A 19,957-nucleotide genomic window follows, 5' to 3' on the forward strand; every position below is an offset into this window, starting at 1 on the left:
TGGCCGAGTGGGCTGAGCTAAATAGGTTGTCCGGGCTTGCTATGACGGATATAGTGACCCATGTCTGGCCGGATAGGCCCGAGCCGAAGAGTTACTTTGGCTTATTGCAGCAATTTCTTGGGGCGGTGCCGCATATCAAGGCGATGAAGCGGTCGGCCTGCATAGAGGGTGCGCGGATGGCACTCGCCCGTGTGAAGACACATTGGACAGAGATGGATGCCACCGCTGTTGCGACCCCGGGTTCGGACGATAACCGGTTACCCGCCAAGCACTATTTTGGCGAAGTGCTGCATGGTGCTCGTGTAATAGAGTCGCAGTGCTCAAAAAATGTTACGTTCGAATGAACGTTTTTATGATGTAAAACAATATTTATGATGTAAGCGCCTTTTATACTTGTGCGTTCAAGTAATAGAATATCTCCTATGCGGCCGTTCATGTATACGTGTGTATAACCTGAAAGATGGCAGTCGTCGGCTTCAGCCCCCACGCACAAGGTGCGGGGGTGTTCGCAAAAAAAAGCGTGTTTTCACACTTAATCCGACGTCTCGGTCCTGTAAAGGAGGTGGTAGCGTAGCAAACGAGGCAACCGGACTATAATGCTTTATCACTTTTCACTTAGCCATGGAGTTCGAGGGTGGGGCTACGACATAGCCCCTGGGGGCACCGCGCTCTCCGAATTTGGGGCGCGTATGTGCCTGACCGGGAAACGTCCCTTCGTCAAAGCGGAGGAATTCTAAATATTCCCATGGTCAATCGAGTGGTTGACCAGTCTCTCGTTGTATCATGACAGTCAGTTTTCGGCTTTCTCTACAGAGGTGCTCGCCCAGCCGAACTGGCGCACAATCGCAGTAGTTCTCCTGGTGCCGCGTTAGCCGGTGATACGGAACGTAAGGCAGCAAAACACAGGAGCCGGGCAAACCCAACATTTGACCAAAGACATGATTCAGAGCTGATGCATATAAGGCCTAACTCGAGACGCCGAACACTCCCGAAGGTGTTCGGTCTTTACAATAGCGGGCAAAACAATGCCCTAAGCCCCTTGTGTCTAGGTACGGGCAAGTTCTTCTGGCGCGGCCAATGCCAAAACGCCAGTCTCCACTCTGGTTATAATGAGAAACCAGGGGATTATAGCAACAAGAGACAGTAAGAAAGGTTTACGTAGGGTCTTAGTCTGAAAAGAGTCCTTGCAATGGGTCCCTACTGCACGTCTGCGCCTGTGTCTCCGTTGTGCCGTATCCTGGACGGGTGTGCACGCTGTTCATCTGTAAAAAAGAGAGGAACTTAGTTTGAAAAGAAATCGTGCGAGAAAGTGCATAAAAAATTGAAATATAGATTAATAAAGTTGAGCCCATGCTAGCTCATTATGGCTTATATGTACAAACCCTTGTGAAGGGGTGTGCGGCTAGGTAGCCCCTAGCTTATTTGTTCCGGACTCGTCCAGCCGTGTCCGGGGTCTCAGGCGACCTTTTAATGAAATGATGCCACGTGGACCGGGCATTTTAAGCGTAAGAGACGCGTAATGTCGTATTGCATTGAAGCGGACGAAAGCTTCCCGTCCCAGTGATGCTTGATAGCTACTTTTAAACGGGGCGACATGAAAGGTTAGCTTTTCTCGTCGGAAGTTGTCAGGTGACCCGAACACAACTTCTAGTAATAATGAACCTGTGCACCTGGCGTAAGGGCCTGGCGCCACTCCTTTGAAGGAAGTGCGGCTATGCCGAATTGTAGTAGGGTCTATCCCAACTTGCGGATTGTGTCCGGATATAGCAGGTTTGAGTTACTGCCGCCATCCATCAAAACCTGCGTGAATTGCAGTCCGTCTATTATGGGATCCAATATCAGGGCAGTCTATCCTGCGTTCCGGATACTTCTGGACTAATCCAGATGGTCGAAAGTGATTGGTTTTGACATCCAATCTCGGTGTTCCGCTGGGGTGGACCGTGCGACACTTGTCTTAGCGAGTGCCGTGTTGGTTTTCTGTACTATCACATGAAGCGAGTTTACTGTTTTGACTTCTTGTGGGAAAGTCTTTTGACTTCCGATGCACTGCTGGTGGGGTTCGTCATCGTCCTCGCTTGGCGCATCGAGCCCCTTGTGTCCAGCGTTGAGTCTGCCGGACTGTTTAAAAACCCAACAATTTCGGTTGGTATGGTTTGCAGGCCTTCCGGAGGTACTGTTGATTTGACATATCCGATCTAAGATTTTGTTTAAATTTGATAGCTCGTCGCTGTTGTCCTTAAGAGGCAGTGTTTTATTGTTTGGCCGCGAGCTTTTGAATCCGGCGTTGACCGCCGTGCCCTTTGGGCTTTTTTCTTTATTCCGGTGCTGATCTTTCCTGCGCCGTGATTTTCCGTTTCCATCTCTGATCTCGGATGTACTCGGGTCGCTGGTGCTGCATCTTGCTAGCCAGCTGTCTTCTCCTGTGCAAAAGCGCGTCATGAGGCTTGTTAGCGCGGCCATTGTTCTTGGCTTCTCTTGGCCGAGGTGTCTGGCGAGCCATTCGTCTCGGACGTTGTGTTTAAAAGCTGCTAAGGCTTCCGCGTCCGGACAGTCGACTATTTGGTTCTTTTTGGTAAGGAACCTGTTCCAGAATTTGCGCGCTGACTCTCCGGGCTGTTGGGTTATATGACTCAGATCGTCTGCATCCGGAGGGCGGACATAAGTCCCTTGAAAATTTGCTCTAAATGCGTCCTCAAGCTCTTCCCAACTTCCAACAGTGTTTTCTGGGAGGCTTTTGAGCCAATGCCGAGCTGGCCCTTTGAGCTTGAGGGGTAGGTATTTTATGGCGTGGAGATCATCTCCTCTAGCCATGTGTATGTGTAGTATGTAATCTTCTATCCAGACTCCGGGGTCTGTTGTGCCGTCGTATGCCTCTATGTTTATGGGTTTGAACCCTGCTGGAAATTCATGATCCAGCACCTCATCGGTAAAACATAGCGGGTGTGCGGCGCCCCTGTATTTGGGTGTGCCGTTGTCTTCGAACACTTGTCGTGTTGTGTTGCTTCCTGGGGCCCTCTTTTTTGGCCCGTAGATGGACCTAGTTGGGCCGTCCGTTTTCCCAGGATCATAAGTCGGCTTGTGTGCGGCGCCACTTGTCGCTTTTGGCCTGTCATCTGGCCGTCTATCCGGCCAGGCGGCCTCTTTATTTTTTGACTGTAAGGGTTCTATGGCTTCCTCGTCAAATTCTGGCAGCAACTTGCGCTTCGGGTAGCTCTTTGTTTGGTGGCCATTGCCATATTTGTCTGCGGTCTTGAGTACTTTGCTCCACTTCATTCTAAGTATGTCTTCCGCTTTTTTGAGCTTCCGTTTTTCCTTCTTCAAACTTCTTGCAGTGGCGACGAGTCTTTTGTGAAGGTTCTTATGCTCCGGTGTTGTGTCCGGACTGTTGATTGCTCCATGAAGTGGTTGATTATCCGGTTCGTCTTGTTCGGATGGTTGCTTGGTTGTATGTTCGTCGTCCGCTGGTTTGCCCTGCTCTATCGCTGGGTCGTTAGGAATGCTGCTTTGATCGAGGCGGGACTTAGGGCGGCGTCTATGTCGCCGTTTTGGTTGTTTATCGGCGGGATTATCCTCTGCCGCGTCCCGTTGTTCCTTGTTATCGCTTCCCTTTGGGGTGTCCACCATATGTATGTCATATGACGAGGTGGCCTTCCAGTGCCCTGTAGGCGCTGGTTCTTGATTGTCTCCGGCATCGTCGTCCGTACCGTTGATATCTTCGGAGTCGTAGTTTAGCATGTCGGTTAGATCGTCGACGGTGGCTACGAAGTGGGTGGTGGGTGGGCTCTGAATTTCTTCATTGTCCGCGTCCCGACCATCCTGGCCGTAGTTCGGCCAGGGCTCTCCGGATAGTGAGAGATGCTTCAGCGAATTTAGGATATCGCCGAAGGGTGAGTGCTGAAAGGTGTCCGCAGCGGTGAATTCCATGATCGGCGCCCAATCGGATTCGACTGGCAGGGGTGTAGGAGGTTCGGAGTCCGGCAGGGGGTCCGGCACCTCGGAGTCATGGGCTTTATGCGGGACAAGGTAAGTGTTCGGCTCCATCGCCGTGGAAGTTGCAGCTCCCGAGGCGGTGTCCAGCCATCCGTCCTCGATCCGTGCGATCAGCTCCGGACTATGGGTCGGAGCGGATTCGTGTGCGGCCTCCAGGGTGCTGTCCGGCGGCAGAGTTAGGTCGTGCCCATCGTGACAGCGCGGCACGCTCGGCTGTGGCTCGGATCCGTCGAAGATCAAGTCCCCGCGGATATCGGCCGTGAAGTTTAGGCTTCCAAACCTGACCTGACGGCCAGGGGCGTAGCTTTCGATCTGCTCCAGATGGCCAAGTGAGTTGGCCCGCAGTGCGAAGCCGCCGAATACGAAGATCTGTCCGGGGAGAAAAGCCTCACCCAGGACTGCGTCGTTGTCGATTGAAGAGGCCATCAAGCCTATCGGTGACGACATAGAGGAACTCTCAATGAAAGCACCAATGTCGGTGTCAAAACCGGCGGATCTCGGGTAGGGGGTCCCGAACTGTGCGTCTAGGCGGATGGTAACAGGAGACAAGGGACACGATGTTTTACCCAGGTTCGGGCCCTCTTGATGGAGGTAAAACTCTACGTCCTGCTTGATTGATATTGATATTGCAGATGTTTACAAGAGTGGATCTACCACGAGATCAAGGAGGCTAAACCCTAGAAGCTAGCCTATGGTATGATTGTAATGGTTGTTGTTGTTGTTGTTGTGTCCTACGGACTAGAGCCATCCGGTTTATATAGACACCGGAGAGGGCTAGGGTTACATAGAGTCGGTTAAAATAGTAGGAGATCTACGTATCCGTATCGCCAAGCTTGCCTTCCACGCCAAGGAAAGTCCCATCCAGACACGGGACGAAGTCTTCAATCTTGTATCTTCATAGTCTTGGAGTCCGGTTGATGATGATGATAGTTCGGCCGATGATGGTAGTCCGTCTATCCGGACACCCCCTAATTCGGAACTCCCTCAACGTCCAACACCATTTACCATGGAGTGGTGCCTGGTAAGTCGGCGTACCCAGTTGGAAAGATTGAGCTGGAGGTGGCCTTTGGAGATGAATATGATTCTAGGGCTGAGAAATTAACCTTTGAGGTGGTCAAAATCAGAAGCCCATATCACGCTCTGTTTGGTCGACCAACTTACGCCAAGTTCATGGCGCGGCCATGTTATGTTTACTTGCAGCTCAAGATACCGGGTCACAAGGGCACCATTACTGTGCATGGGAGTCGAAAGATAGCCCTGGAATGTGAGGAGAGCGATGCGGCTTATGCCGAGTCTGTTTGCGCCGTTGAGGAGCTGAAGTTTTATCAAGATAACGTTGACCCGGCGGATATGACATCTCTAAAGAAGCCAACCACAGAGCCTGACCCGGCGATGAAGTTTAAGTTAGCTGATTAAACTAAGCTTGTTGATTTCACTCCGGGCGACTCATCTAAACAGTTCAGCATCAGTGCCAATCTGGATCCTAAATAGGAAAGCGCGCTCATCAAGTTCATCCGTGAGAATCGGGATATCTTTGCATGGAAACCTTCTGACATGTCGGGTGTACCGAGGGAACTCGCTGAGCATACTCTTAATATTGATCCGAAGTTTAAGCCGGTCAGGCAGTTTCTCCGGCGGTTCAACGAAGAGAGACGGAAAGCTATTGGTAAGGAGGTGGCCCGGCTCTTGGCGGCCGGGTTTATCGTTGAAGTTTTTCACCCTGAGTGGTTGGCTAATCTGGTGCTTGTACTTAAGAAGAATGGCACCTGGCGGATGTGTGTGGATTACACGGACTTAAATAAGGCTTGTCCGGCTGATCCTTTTGCTCTCCCCCATATTGACCAAATCATTGATGCTACGGCGGGTTGTGAGCGCTTGAGCTTTTTGGATGCTTACTCTGGTTATCATCAGATCAAGATGGCAGTTAAGGACCAGGAGAAGACGGCCTTCATTACTCCGTTTGGAGCCTTCTGCTATGTGTCTATGCCTTTTGGGCTCAAGAGTGCAACGTTCACGCCTATGTGGATGATATAGTGGTGAAGTCCAGAGAGAAGGAAACCTTGATAGATGATCTGAAGGAAACCTTTGATAATCTCCGGGTCTATAATATGATGCTTAACCCGGACAAATGTGTGTTCGGAGTGCCAGCAGGCAAACTTTTGGGTTTTTTGGTCTCTAACAGAGGTATTGAAGCTAATCCAGAGAAGATCAAGGCAATCACCTCTTTGGCTAAACCAGCATGCATCAATGATATCCAGCGACTGGCGGGTCGTATCACTGCTTTAAGCTGGTTCATAAGCCGGTTAGGCGAGAAGGCCCTACCGCTATATCAGCTGATGAAGAAAACAAACAGGTTTGTCTGGAATGATGCTGCTAATGCTGCCTTTGAAGATTTAAAGAGACAGTTGTCTGAACCACCGATTCTTGCGGCTCACATTGATAAAGAGCCACTGCTATTATACGTGGCTGCTAACTCACGTGATTTTAGTGTTGCAATTGTGGTGGAGCGCAAGGAGGCTGGCAAGGAGCTTCCGGTTCAACGACCGGTTTACTACATCAGTGAGGTGCTCATTGAATCTAAGAAAAATGGCAGAAGCTTGTTTATGGGGTGTTCATGGCGAGCCAGAAGCTTAAGCAATACTTCCAGGGTCACCCCATCACTGTGGTAAGCTCTGCTCCTTTGGGAGACATCATCCAGAATCGAGAGGCCACAGGACGAGTCGCTAAGTGGGCTACTGAGCTCGGGCCTCATGGTTTGAAATATGTGCCACACACTGCTATTAAATCTCAAGCACTGGTGGACTTCATCGATGACTGGACAGATTTGCAGACACCTGAGGAGAAGCCGGATAACACATATTGGACTATTCATTTTGATGGATCCAGGCAGTTGGAAGGCTCGGGGGCTGGAGTCGTTTTAACTTCCCCTCGAGGTGAAAAATTTTGTTATGTGCTCCGGCTCATGTTTCCTTGTACTAACAATGCAGCTGAATATGAGGCCTTACTCCATGGTCTTCGGATGGCCAAAAAGATGAATTTGAGCTGGGTAAGGTGCTTGGGTGACTCAGATCTCGTGGCTCAACAGGTGTCAGGCAAATGGGACTCCAAGGATCCCCTCATGGCAGCTTATCGTCGTGAAGTTGATGCTGTAGCTGGACACTTCAAGGGTTATCAAGTAGAGCACATTGATCGAAGGAAGAATGAGGTAGCTAATGCTTTGAGCCGGCTGGGATCTCAACGCAAGTCGGTACCGCCTAACACCTTTCTGGATGTTTTGCATAATCCTTCTGTCAAGTTACCCACAGAGGAGGACTTAGCTGTTCCAGACCCAGAAGCACAGTTGGTGGCGGCTCTTCACGTCATCCCAGATTGGACAGTGCCATATTTGGCTTACATGACCCGGGGAGAGTTGCCTGCGGATGAGACCTCGGCGAGACAAATCACCCGGCGGTCCAAGTCCATGACAATTATTCATGGTGAGCTGCATCATCGCAGTGTCACTAGGGCGTTTCAGCGTTGTGTGTCACCTACGGAGGGTCAGGAGATACTTCGGGAGATCCATGAAGGCGATTGTGGTCATCATGCCAGCTCAAAATCTCTTGTGGTCAAGGCTTTCCGTCATGGTTTTTATTGGCTGACGGCTCATGCTGATGCGGAAGATCTAGTCAGTAGATGTGACTGTTGTCAAAAATTCTCACGACGAGCTCATGTGCCGGCTCAAGAATTGAGGATGATTCCAATCACTTGGCCGTTTGTAGCCTGGGGGCTTGATATGGTCGGGCCTTTCAAAAGGTCTAAAGATAAAAAGACACACCTCCTAGTGGCGGTGGATAAATTTACAAAGTGGGTTGAGGCAGAGCTGGTCGGTAAGTGTGATGCAGCCACGACGGTTCAGTTCATGAAAAAGGTGATCTTTCGTTTTGGTTTTCCACACAGCATCATAACTGATAATGGCACTAATCTCTCCAAAGGTGCTATGGAGGAGTTCTGTCAACGAGAACATATCCGGCTTGATGTTTCAGCAATAGCACATCCTCAATCCAATGGTCAAGCAGAACGAGCCAATCAGGAGATCTTGAAAGGTATAAAACCCCGGCTCTTAGTCCCCTTACAGCGGACGCCGGGTTGTTGGGTGGAGGAACTACCCTCTATAATTTGGAGCATCAACACTACACCTAACAGATCTACGGGTTATACACCTTTCTTCATGGTGTACGGAGCAGAGGCGGTTCTGCCAAGTGACATCCGTCATGACTCGCCCTGCGTGGCGGCTTACGTTGAAGCTGATAATAAACGAGCTCGTTAGGATGCACTTGATTTGTTGGATGAAGAGCGAGACTTGGCAATAGCCCGCTCGGCGATTTACCAGCAAGACCTGCGCCGCTACCACAGCCGCCGGGTTAGATCCAGGACTTTTCAGGAAGGTGATTTAGTGCTCCGGCTCATCCAGGATCAATCCGATATGCACAAGCTATCTCCCCCTTGGGAAGGACCCTTTGTGGTCAGCAAGAACCTGAACAACGGGTCATATTACCTCATCGATGTTCAAGAACACAAAGATTCACGTAAGTTGGAGGAGGAGACCCGTCGACCGTGGAATATCGCTCATCTTCAGGATGTACATATATTTGGAGATGTATATATTATTAAAAGCAATAAAACAGGACTGCTACCTCTTGAGCACTGCGTTGGATTTCCCCGAAGAGGAGAGGATGATGAAGTAAAGTAGCGTAAGTATTTCCCTCACTTTTTGAGAACCAAGGTATCAATCCAGTAGGAGACCATGCACAAGTCCCTCGTACCTACACAAAACGATAGCCATTCGCAACCAACGCTTAGGGGTTGTCAATCCCTTCACGGTCACTTACGAGAGTGAGATCTGATAGAGATAATATTTTTTGTATTTTTGATAGATAGATGCAAAGTAAAAATTAAAAGGCAAAGTAAAACAAAGCAAGTAAATAAAGTGATATAGATTGATATGATGAGAATAGACCCGGGGGCCATAGATTTCACTAGTGGCTTCTCTCAAGAGCATAAGTATTCTACGGTGGGTGAACAAATTACTGTTGAGCAATTGACAGAATTGAGCATAGTTATGAGTATATCTAGGCAATGATCATGTATATAGGCATCACGTCCAAAACAAGTAGATCGAAACGATTCTGCATCTACTACTATTACTCCACTCATCGACCGCTATCCAGCATGCATCTAGAGTATTAAGTAAAAACAGAGTAACGCCATAAGCAAGATGACATGATGTAGAGGGATAAATTAATGCAATATGATAAAAAAAACCATCTTGTTATCCTCGATGGCAACAATACAATACGTGCCTTGCAACTCTTTCTGTCACTGAGTAAGGACACCGCAAGATTGAACCCAAAGCTAAGCACTTCTCCCATTGCAAGAACTACCAATCTAGTTGGCCAAACCAAAAACATAATTCGAAGAGACTTGCAAAGATAACTCAATCATACATAAAAGAAGAATCAAATATTTTCCATAGATAATACTGAATCATAAACCCACAATTCATCAGTCTCAACAAACACACCGCAAAAAGAAGATTACATCGAATAGATCTCCACGAGAGAGGGGGAGAACATTGTATTGAGATCCAAAAAGAGAGAAGAAGCCATCTAGCTAATAACTATGGACCCGAAAGTCTCAAGTAAACTACTCACACTTCGTCGAGGGGCTATGGTGTTGATGTAGAAGCCCTCCGTGATGACGGCCCTCTCCGGCGGAGCTTCGGAACAGGCCCCAAGATGGGATCTCATGGATACAGAAAGTTGCGGTGGTGGAATTAGGTTTTTGGCTCCCCTTCTGATCATTCGGGGATACGTAGGTATATATAGGAGGAAGGAGTATGTCGGTGGAGCTCCGAGGGGCCCACGAGGTAGGGGGGCGCACCCAGGGGGGCGCCCTCCACCCTCATGACCGCCTCTGGCACTGCTTGGAGTAGGGTCCAAGTCTCCTGGATCACGTTCGGTTGGAAAATCACGATCCCGAAGGTTTCATTCCGTTTGGACTCCGTTTGATATTCTGTTTCTTCGAAATACTGAAAAAGGCAAAAAACAGCAATTCTGGGCTGGGCCTCCGGTTAATAGGTTAGTCCCAAAAGTAATATAAAAGTGGAAAATAAAGCCCAATATAGTCCAAAACAGTAGACAAAGTAGCATGGAGTAATCAAAAATTATAGATACGTTGGAGACGTATCAAGGACCTCTGTCCTTTTTATCCTCAAATGTTTACATGTCTTCCTTATTATATTGCTGAAACAGCCAACAGGGAATGGATCATATTTGCATCCGGTTTTCCCCTTGGTATGACTTATGATCATATCTGAATCTAGCCATGGTCACTAGGGGGCTTCCTGTTCAAACATAGGTCGTATCCGAACCAAAGAGAACATAGTTGTCGATACCCTCTTGATCAGCGTACTGCCAAACTCACTAGGGGGCTTCTTGATCATATCTGAATCATAGCTCAACCCCTTTGGGTCTGACGTGGATCGTATTCGAATCAGCGTCATTAAACAACTCTTATGGTCACTTGGTGGCTTCCTGTTCAAACATAGGTCGTATTCGAACCAAAGAGAACATAGCTGTCGATACCCACTTGATCGGCATCGCCAAAGCCACTGGGGGCTATATGATCGTATCCGAATCTTAGCTTAACCCCTTTGGAATGGTTTACTGATCGTATTCAAATCAGCAACCTTTGAGTTTTGTCTATCTCTCATAAAAATTTGCAAATCATGATTGTTTGACGGTTTGCATGTCTTTTTCTGAAAGCACTTATGGGGTGATTTTTATCCTGTCGGCTTACCTTTGATCAAATACAGTTGTTGGTACATAACAAGCATCATATGTTCAAGGTTTCAGAATTAAAAAGCTTACCCTCATTGTTCGGGTCGCATAAGCCGGCAAGGTAATCAAAGGATCACAGGTATGCTGTTATGATTATGTCTTAAGGATATAATTGAGAACCGGCCTTTTTATAATTTTTTGATTCATACTCCGGGTTATATGTAAAACATATGACCCGCCATGCGGTAAGCTGCCAAGGGACTTGCGTTTTTTCTGTGTGCAGGGCAACTAAAGCAGAAGATCAATATAAACCGGAAGAATATAACGACGGCGGCTTGAACAAATGTTGAGCGCCTCAAACGTGCGCGATGGCACGACAAAATCAAGTTTTTCTTCTACCCTATTACAAGACTCCCCGAGTCTGGATAATGAATCATTGTTTTTTACAAGGCATGAAAATAAGACGCCCGATGAATCACTCATTTTGTTGGCCTGAAGTTTCCGGGTCATCCCTTTCCGCTCCTCCGTCGGTTGCCTGTCCTGGAAGGTTGATGATGACCACTCAATGCCACTCAAAGCTTCAAATTCAGCTTCATCATCAATTAACCCGGCCGGATCGACTTCAGGGGCGAAGGTATGCTTACGAATTGGAGGGATCAAGATGACCGCATCATAATGTGGCGTGGCGATCCTTTGATTTTGGCTGTCGTAACCCGGCTGGTACTTGGTGAGGTCCATGTAATTCCCGATCAGACTGGCCACAGGACGTATTTCCTTCACACAGGCGGTGAAGTCTTTCTCCTCAAATGGGGTGCCATCCTCCATAAAGCTTGGATATCCAAGGGAGAGGTCAGCCGGGTCCAGCTCTGGTAACCATGCCTTGGCCCGGCTTAAGGCGGCTATGGCTCCGGCTCTTGCAGGAGCACATCTCAATTCTTGAACACGTTGAGGGAGCACAACAAGCCGCTTTAATACATCAGCCAGGAGATTGGGAACCTCATTTGACAAAGCCACAACGGCTAAGACACGTTGTGACCCGGTGTAGAGTTGTTCCACCAATGTATAAACCGCCTTCAGCTTTGTTAACATGTTCTGGTTCAGACTAGAGCTCCTGGGGCCTGCATCAACACACATCAGGTGAGCCGGAGATGACAAACAAGGTACTTGTCGGAAAAAGATTTACATTATTTAACACTGGCAGAATAGCTTACCAAAGATTGCTGAGACCATCTGAGATATATGGCGTTTTAAGTCGGTTAACTCAGCCGTTGTATCTGCAAGAGCCGCTTCTGCTTTCTCTGCCCGGGCGATCAAGGAAGCCTTTTCATCATCCCATACCTTCTTATCAGTGTCAAAGCTTTTCTTCAATTTCTCTTGTTCAGATACGCTGAACTCAAATTTGGAGTTGGCCTTTTGGATTTCAGTCTCTTGAGTTTCCAGGCGACTCTTCAAATCAGCAATTTCCGACTCAAATTGACTTATGGTGGCCTGCATCAACGTCGGGTTACAGTTAGCATTGTTAAGTCCCAAGCACTTTGCAAGCAAAGATACTTGACACTTGGGGGCTAATGTATGCTGAAGAACTCTGAGTTACTACGGCGGTTCATGGAAATTAAGTCCCAAGCATTTTGCAAGCAAAGATACTTGGCACTTGGGGGCTAATGCATATTGCAGTTCAAGTATTTTATTACAGCATGGTAAGAACCGGTTCAAGCATCTGGATTTAAGCCGGCCTAAGGGTGCTACAAGATAAGCCGAGGTTCGGGTAAATGTTACCAATCTAATATTAAGTCTACAACATATTTTCCTCATAAGCAATAGACTTGGGGGCTGGTATAGTAAGGAGGAATAAGGAATAGCAGCAAAAGTTGTACCTCAGATTTTTGGTGTATTTGCTTCACCATATCAACTTCCAGGTCACGGCTGTTGTGTACTTGATTTATATAGCCAGAGACAATTTCTCCAATATTGAGATGAGTATAATCAGTGACGTCCAGCTTGGCTTTTCGGCGCTCCGAAAGTTCTTCCTTGGCAGAGCACTTAGCAAGTACAGTAGGTCTTCCCGGTTCAACAAACTGAGTCTTAAGAATCTTGACTTCCGGATCATCTGTTTTTGCCGGGCTAGGAACCTCCGGGTTATCAGAACTGTTAAGAGTCTGTTCGACAGGCGGATCAAAAGTTGGTGCTGGAATGTCATGGGCCGGTTCAGGTGGCGGCTCATGTGTAGAGGTGTCAGGAACGGTTGTTCTGAGCTCCGGGTCAGTCACGACTGACTCTTTGGTTGGTTTATTTTTCTTCGCCCTTTTGCTGGGCTTCACTTGTACGCTGTGCGCAAATCAGGAGGGTTAGCAAAAAAACATGAGTAAGATAAGCATAAAGATAAATAAGTTGACATTACCTTGGAGCAGTCTTGAAAGCCGACATGTTGGATTGCACGGATTCATCAGAGGAAGTTGAAGTATCTTGATAATTTGATTCAGGTGAATTGAGGGGTTGACGAATGAAACCTGTCAAAGGAAAAAAAGAACGCAAATCGGAGATAACCTTAGCCCGGCGCTTCCTTATTACGTCAGGTAAGCCGGAGGAGAGTTCCGCGTCTTTGCTGGTCCGGGTCTGCCTCCAGCTCTCATGAGTCTGCCGTTTCAAAAGAAATTGAGGATCTTGGTAAGCTAAAGGATGTGAAAATCTTACTTTCCGGGTCACTCTTTGGACTTTCTGCCTTGGCAAAGGCTCGGAGTCGGAGGAAATTATAGTTACCTCTTCCTCAACTACTTGGCTATTTCCCACGTCCTCCTGAAGGAAATTGATGTCAATAAGATGATGGTAAAGGAATTAGGGGAGTTAAGGATTACCTCTTCTTCATTATCAGAGGAGTCATCTAGTTTGAGCAAATCTGAAGCACTTGGTTTTTTCTTCCTCTGGGTTCCTGCCTTGGCGGTTTTCCTCTCGGCTCTCTTGGCCGCTCTGGCGCATTTGGCAGCTTCATGATCATATTTAACCTTACAAAAATTGTCATTTGCCTGTAAATAAATGAGAGAAGGTTATGAGTAAAAGTAAGGCATTCCACAAAAAGAGTATAGATTTTTAGATTGATGACTTACTGCAGGAGCTGGATTATTCTTGCAGAATGGAAGTAAGCCGAAGGTGTTGCTGATCACTGAGCCCTCTTTCAAAAGAGACTTGGTTGTGGCTTCGACCATGTCATCTGGCAAATCATCAGGACAATGATGCAGCGGGTCATCCTTCTCGCATGTGTAAGTGCACATCAAGCCGGGGCGGCGGCTTAACGGAATCAACCGCCATAAGATCCAGACTCGGGCCAAATCAATGCCATCTAAGCCGTTCCCCAAGAGAGCTTTGATTTTCTTTATGGTGGGAGCAAGCGGTAGACGCTCAACAGCAGTTAACTTGTCTGGCAGTGGATGGTTGGATTCGAGGCGTAGAGCGCAAAAGCCGGGCAGCGGGTTTTCATCAGCCGGAGAAACATCCTGACAATAGAACCACGTTTGGTTCCAATCCTTAGGGTGGCTTGGCAGTTGGGCATATGGGAAAAGGCAGTCCCTTCGTCGGTTGAATGGAGATACCACCAAGCTCCAGGCTAGGCCCGTTGGCACGCTCATTCTGGCGGTTTAAATAAAACAATTCTCTGAAAAGTAACAGGTTGGGTTCTTATCCAAGATACACCTCGCAAAAGACTTGGAAGTTGCAAATGTTTGACACAGAGTTGGGCCTGATATCTAGAGGTCTAAGGTCGAAAAAGTGTAACACATCCCTGAAGAATTTGGAGCCGGGTGAAGAAAAGCCCCGGTTCATATGATCAGTGAAAACGATCACTTCCCCCTCCTTGGGTTGAGGTTTTTCTTCTGACGGATCAGGAGCACGATAAGACATGATTTCTTTCTCGAGCAGATAGCCAGTCTTCACAAAATCAGACAAGGTGTTTTCAGTGACAATGGACTTGACCTAGTTACAGGTCACATGTGCTTTGGGAGCCTTGGGTGCCATTATGCAGATGAAAGCCTATGACAAAATAAAATATTTCTGGTTCAATTTAACCCGGAGGAAAGCATTTCAAATTCGTTTCAATATGGCGGCTTACGAGGGGCCTAATGACATATGGCTAATTGTATCTGGTCAGTTAAGCCGCTATGAACGACAGAAGCAGTAAAGTTATCTTAAACCGCCAGGAGCTGGCAAGGCTGTCAATCAATATTATCTATTTTTAAACCGGCCATACGGATTGCCATGGTTAAACGGATCTAACAGATGCAGTTTTTGACTAAGTATGGAACAAACAGGTTTCGCAGGTTGCAGCTATTATTTTGGATCAAATGGTCGTTCAGAAAAGAAAAAATTCTAGGCCTAAAACTAGTACAGATAAGTTCATAAGATCGAATGAGGCTTCTGTACAAAGGAAAGGGATCTATTTGCATTCGAAATGAGTGCGAAATAGCTACCGCAACAGCTTTATACTATCTTAAGATCAGGAAAGGGCGGCGGAGGTGAAATCTATGAAGGGTTCATGACAAAGAGCGACGAACACCGACGGACTCGAAAATCTTAATGCAGATCTGAGGAATAGGGAGGAAGAAACTTACAGATGCAGACTGGCTGCGGGGGTTCGCCGCATTTTTCTGGACGGTTCAGGTTGATGCAGTGGCCAAAGTCGATGAAGATGCGGAGCTCTGCTGCTGCGGCGGCGGCGGCGGCGGAGCTCGAGTAGCAGAGGAATAGCAAGAGGAAGAGGACGACAGAAGGGGGAGAATGGAAAAGACCTTGGAGTCGTTCCTATTTATAAGGAACGGCCGACTGAGAAAGCGCGAGAAACGAGGAGGCCAGGCGTCATTATCCAACGACTCCAACGCCTCAATTTTCAGAATGGTCAGTAAAGATAAAGATCCGTTAAGATATGATAGAATTAAATATGAATTTAATGGAAGATGACATCACGGTGGGTTATCACGGATCCAGAAGATGACGTCACAGCGGGTTACAATCTTTGCACAGACAAAAGACAGAAGGCTTTTCCTTAAGGTATTTTAAGATTGACATGAACCGGTTCAAATTAATCTGGGGCCTAATGTTGGGGATATAACTATTTGTGTAAGCCGCCCAGGAGGGGCCGGGTTGCGCAAAGGTGATTCATCATGTGAAGCCCAAGATTAAACGTGAAGATGGCAGTTCAATAAAGGGTCTAAAGCCCATAGGGGATTTAAGGCCCGTAGTGATAAACCGCCGTAATGGCATGACTTGTATTATAAGGCAGGATTAACTAGTCACCGAGCCGGACACTGTTTATGAGCCGGCCGGGACTCTGTAGGCCGCAGGGCCTCCACCCGTGTATATAAGGGGACGACCCGCTGGCGGCTTAGGGCAAGAAACATCTAATCGAGAGCCAGATATAGCGTATTTCGCTCCCTGGTCATCGAAACCCTAGCAATACCAACCCAACTAGACGTAGGCTTTACCTTCACCGTAAGGGGCCGAACTAGTATAAAACCTCTCTCGTGCCCCTTGTCCCATTAACCCCTTTAAGCTTCTTAGTTGCAATGGCTCCACGACTAAGTCCTTGCAAGAGGACATCTGCCGTGACAATTTCACGACATAAAGCAAAATTAGTATTATCTGTCTGTTTTCTGAATTATCCGTGTAATAAAAAATATCCCGAAAATAAAAGTGCTCCAAATGCCCTGCAAATTTAGTATGATTTTTTATGGAATATTTGAGGATTTTAGGCACTGAGAACACAACAGGGGGGTAAGCACCTAGCCACGAGGGTGGAGTGCGCGCCTCACTGTCTCGTGGGCCCATGGTGGCCCCCCTCCACTTATTCCTACACCCACACACTCCATCTTCCTCCCAAAAAAAATCCCCATCCAGCTCAAGCATGAGTTCTAGCTCATTTTGCTGCGATTTTCGATCTCCTTGCTCAAAGCTCCATTCACAAAACTGCTTTGGGAGATTTTTGCTTGGTATGTGACTCCTCCATTGGTCCAATTAGTTTTTGTTCTAGTGCTTTATTCATTGCAAATTTTTGCTGCATAGGTGACCCTGTTCTTGAGCCTGCATGTCAAATTTATGAGGTCCCAAGTAATTCTAATGCATGATATAGGCTCTAGGCACTTATGGGAGTAATTGCTACCAATCATGTTTAGTTTGATTCACTTTTATTTTGAAGTCACTAAAAATTTCAGAAATTTTTCAGAGAAAGAAATATGTCCAGGAGAATGTACCAAGGTGGTTCCTCAACTAAGAGAGGACCTAGGCATGCTATGCCTGAGCAAGACGATGAACCACCAAGGGAAGCCGAAGTGCGGGCTTGCGAGTGGCCATCAAAAGAGTTTATGGTCAATGCAGGCATCAAGGATGAATTTGACGCGTATGTGCGTAATGCTGATCTTGAGGACTTCATACAAGATAAGTGTCCTAAGTACTACCAATTGACTGATTCATTCGTGAGAAGATTTAAATTTACATCTTTGCGTAATTCTCAGAATGTCCTGTTTGATATTTATGATGAATCATATACCATGGACCTAGAAGATTTTACTACTGCTTTCAAACTCCCGCAGTGGGGCAATGTTCATGAACCCCACAAATCTGGATATAAAGACTTTCTCGCTAGTATCACTGTGGGAGAATCTAGGGACATATCACAAGCTACCATAGGGAGCATTCATTTTCCTGCTATACACTATTTCACTCTCTTCATTGGTAGATGCATTAACGGTAAAGATGAAGCATGTCACATGTGTGTCCCAGATCTTTGTGTCCTCAAGAGTGCTGTATTAGGTAATAAAGATTACAACTTGGGGGCAATTGTTGGGGAACGTAGTAATTTCAAAAAAATTCCTACGCACACGCAAGATCATGGTGATGCATAGCAACGAGAGGGGAGAGTGTGTCCATGTACCCTTGTAGACCGAAAGCATAAGCGTTAGCACAACGCGGTTGATATAGTCGTACGTCTTCACGGTCCGACCGATAAAGTACCGAACGCACGGCACCTCCGAGTTCTGCACACGTTCAACTCGATGACGTTCCTCGAACTCCGATCCAGCCAAGCTTTGAGGGAGAGTTCCGTCAGCATGACGGCGTGGTGACGATGATGACGTTCTACCGACGCAGGGCTTCGCCTAAGCACCGCTACGATATTATCGAGGTGGATTATCGTGGAGGGGGGCACCGCACACGGCTAAGAGATCCAAGGGATCAATTGTTGTGTCTAGAGGTGCCCCCTGCCCCCGTATATAAAAGAGGGAGGGAGAGGCTGGCCCTAGAGGGGGCGCGCCAAGCGTGGGGAGTCCTACTAGGACTCCCAAGTCCTAGTAGGATTCCCCTTTCCTTTCCGGAGTAGGAGAGAAGGAAAGAGGGGGAGAGGGAGAAGGAAAAGGGGGGCTGCAGCCCTTGTCCAATTCGGACCAGAGGGGGGGCGCGTGCCTCCTTCCTTTTGGCCTCTCTCCTCTATTCCCGTATGGCCCAATAAGACCCATATACTCCACGAATTCCCGTAACTCCGGTACTCCGAAAAATACCCGAATCACTTGGAACCTTTCCGAAGTACGAATATAGTCGTCCTATATATGGATCTTTACGTCTCGACCATTTCGAGACTACTCGTCATGTCCCCAATCTCATCTGGGACTCCTAACTACCTTCGATACATCAAAACACATAAACTCATAATATAACCGTCATCGAACTTTAAGCGTGCGGACCCTACGGGTTCGAGAACTATGTAGACATGACCGAGACACGTCTTCGGTCAATAACCAATAGCGGAACCTGGATGCTCATATTGGCTCCCACATATTCTACGAAGATCTTTATCGATCAAATCGAATAACAACATACGTTGTTCCGTTTGTCATCGGTATGTTACTTGCCCGAGATTCGATCGTCGGTATCTCAATACCTAGTTCAATCTCGTTACCGGCAAGTCTCTTTACTCGTTCCGTAATACATCATCCTGCAACTAACTCATTAGTTACAATGCTTGCAAGGCTTATAGTGATGTGCATTACCGAGTGGGCCCAGAGATACCTCTCCGACAATCGGAGTGACAAATCCTAATCTCGAAATGCGCCAACCCAACAAGTACCTTCGGAGACACCGGTAGAGCACCTTTATAATCACCCAGTTACGTTGTGACGTTTGGTAGCACACAAAGTGTTCCTCCGGTAAACGGGAGTTGCATAATCTCATAGTTATAGGAACATGTATAAGTCATGAAGAAAGCAATAGAAACATATTAAACGATCAAGTGCTAAGCTAACGGAATGGGTCAAGTCAATCACATCATTCTCCTAATGATGTGATCCTGTTAATCAAATGACAACTCATGTCTATGGTTAGGAAACTTAACCATCTTTGATTAACGAGCTAGTCAAGTAGAGGCATACTAGTGACACTATGTTTGTCTATGTATTCACACATGTATTATGTTTCCGGTTAATACAATTCTAGCATGAATAATAACCATTTATCATGAAATAAGGAAATAAATAATAACTTTATTATTGCCTCTAGGGCATATTTCCTTCAGCAATAGTTGCACGTAGGTTGCATAATAATGGTGTATCTGGAGATTTATTTGGAGGAATTTATGCGAACCGTGTTGCTAATTATCTTGGTATATCTCCACGTGAGGGAGATACGGAGTTGCCTGCCGCTTATTTAGATTTTGATGCTATGGTCAGGCACCGTTTTGTTGTGAGGAGTGAACAATTCCTCCAGTATCGACTAACCTTTGATAGACGTCGCGCTGTCCATGTTACTCTCCCTGCTCCTTCTCTTTTTGATTACTAGGCAAAACAAAGATATGTTGTTACCAGAGAGGAGGCAGACGAACACGAGGGGAGAGCGGAGGCAGCTCGCCAACATGCCGCGGATCAGGAGGCATTGGCTGCTGCATCTCAGTACGACCCCGGTTATAACTTCGGATATCAGCCAGGCTATCCTTGGCATTAGACCAACTTAGGCCAAAAGCCTAAGCTTGGGGGAGTACGTATTTCTCACCGACTTTACATTCATGTCCACACACTTATTCTAGTCGTCGGTGCTCATACTCTTTCATTGTATTATCCATGTTAGTTTAATTTATTTTTCTAGATTTCTTCTTGTGTGTTTGGTAAACCTTAAGAAAACCA

Source organism: Triticum dicoccoides, chromosome 4A, assembly GCF_002162155.2.
Source record: "Triticum dicoccoides isolate Atlit2015 ecotype Zavitan chromosome 4A, WEW_v2.0, whole genome shotgun sequence".
In the NCBI taxonomy this organism is placed as follows: Eukaryota; Viridiplantae; Streptophyta; class Magnoliopsida; order Poales; family Poaceae; genus Triticum; species Triticum dicoccoides.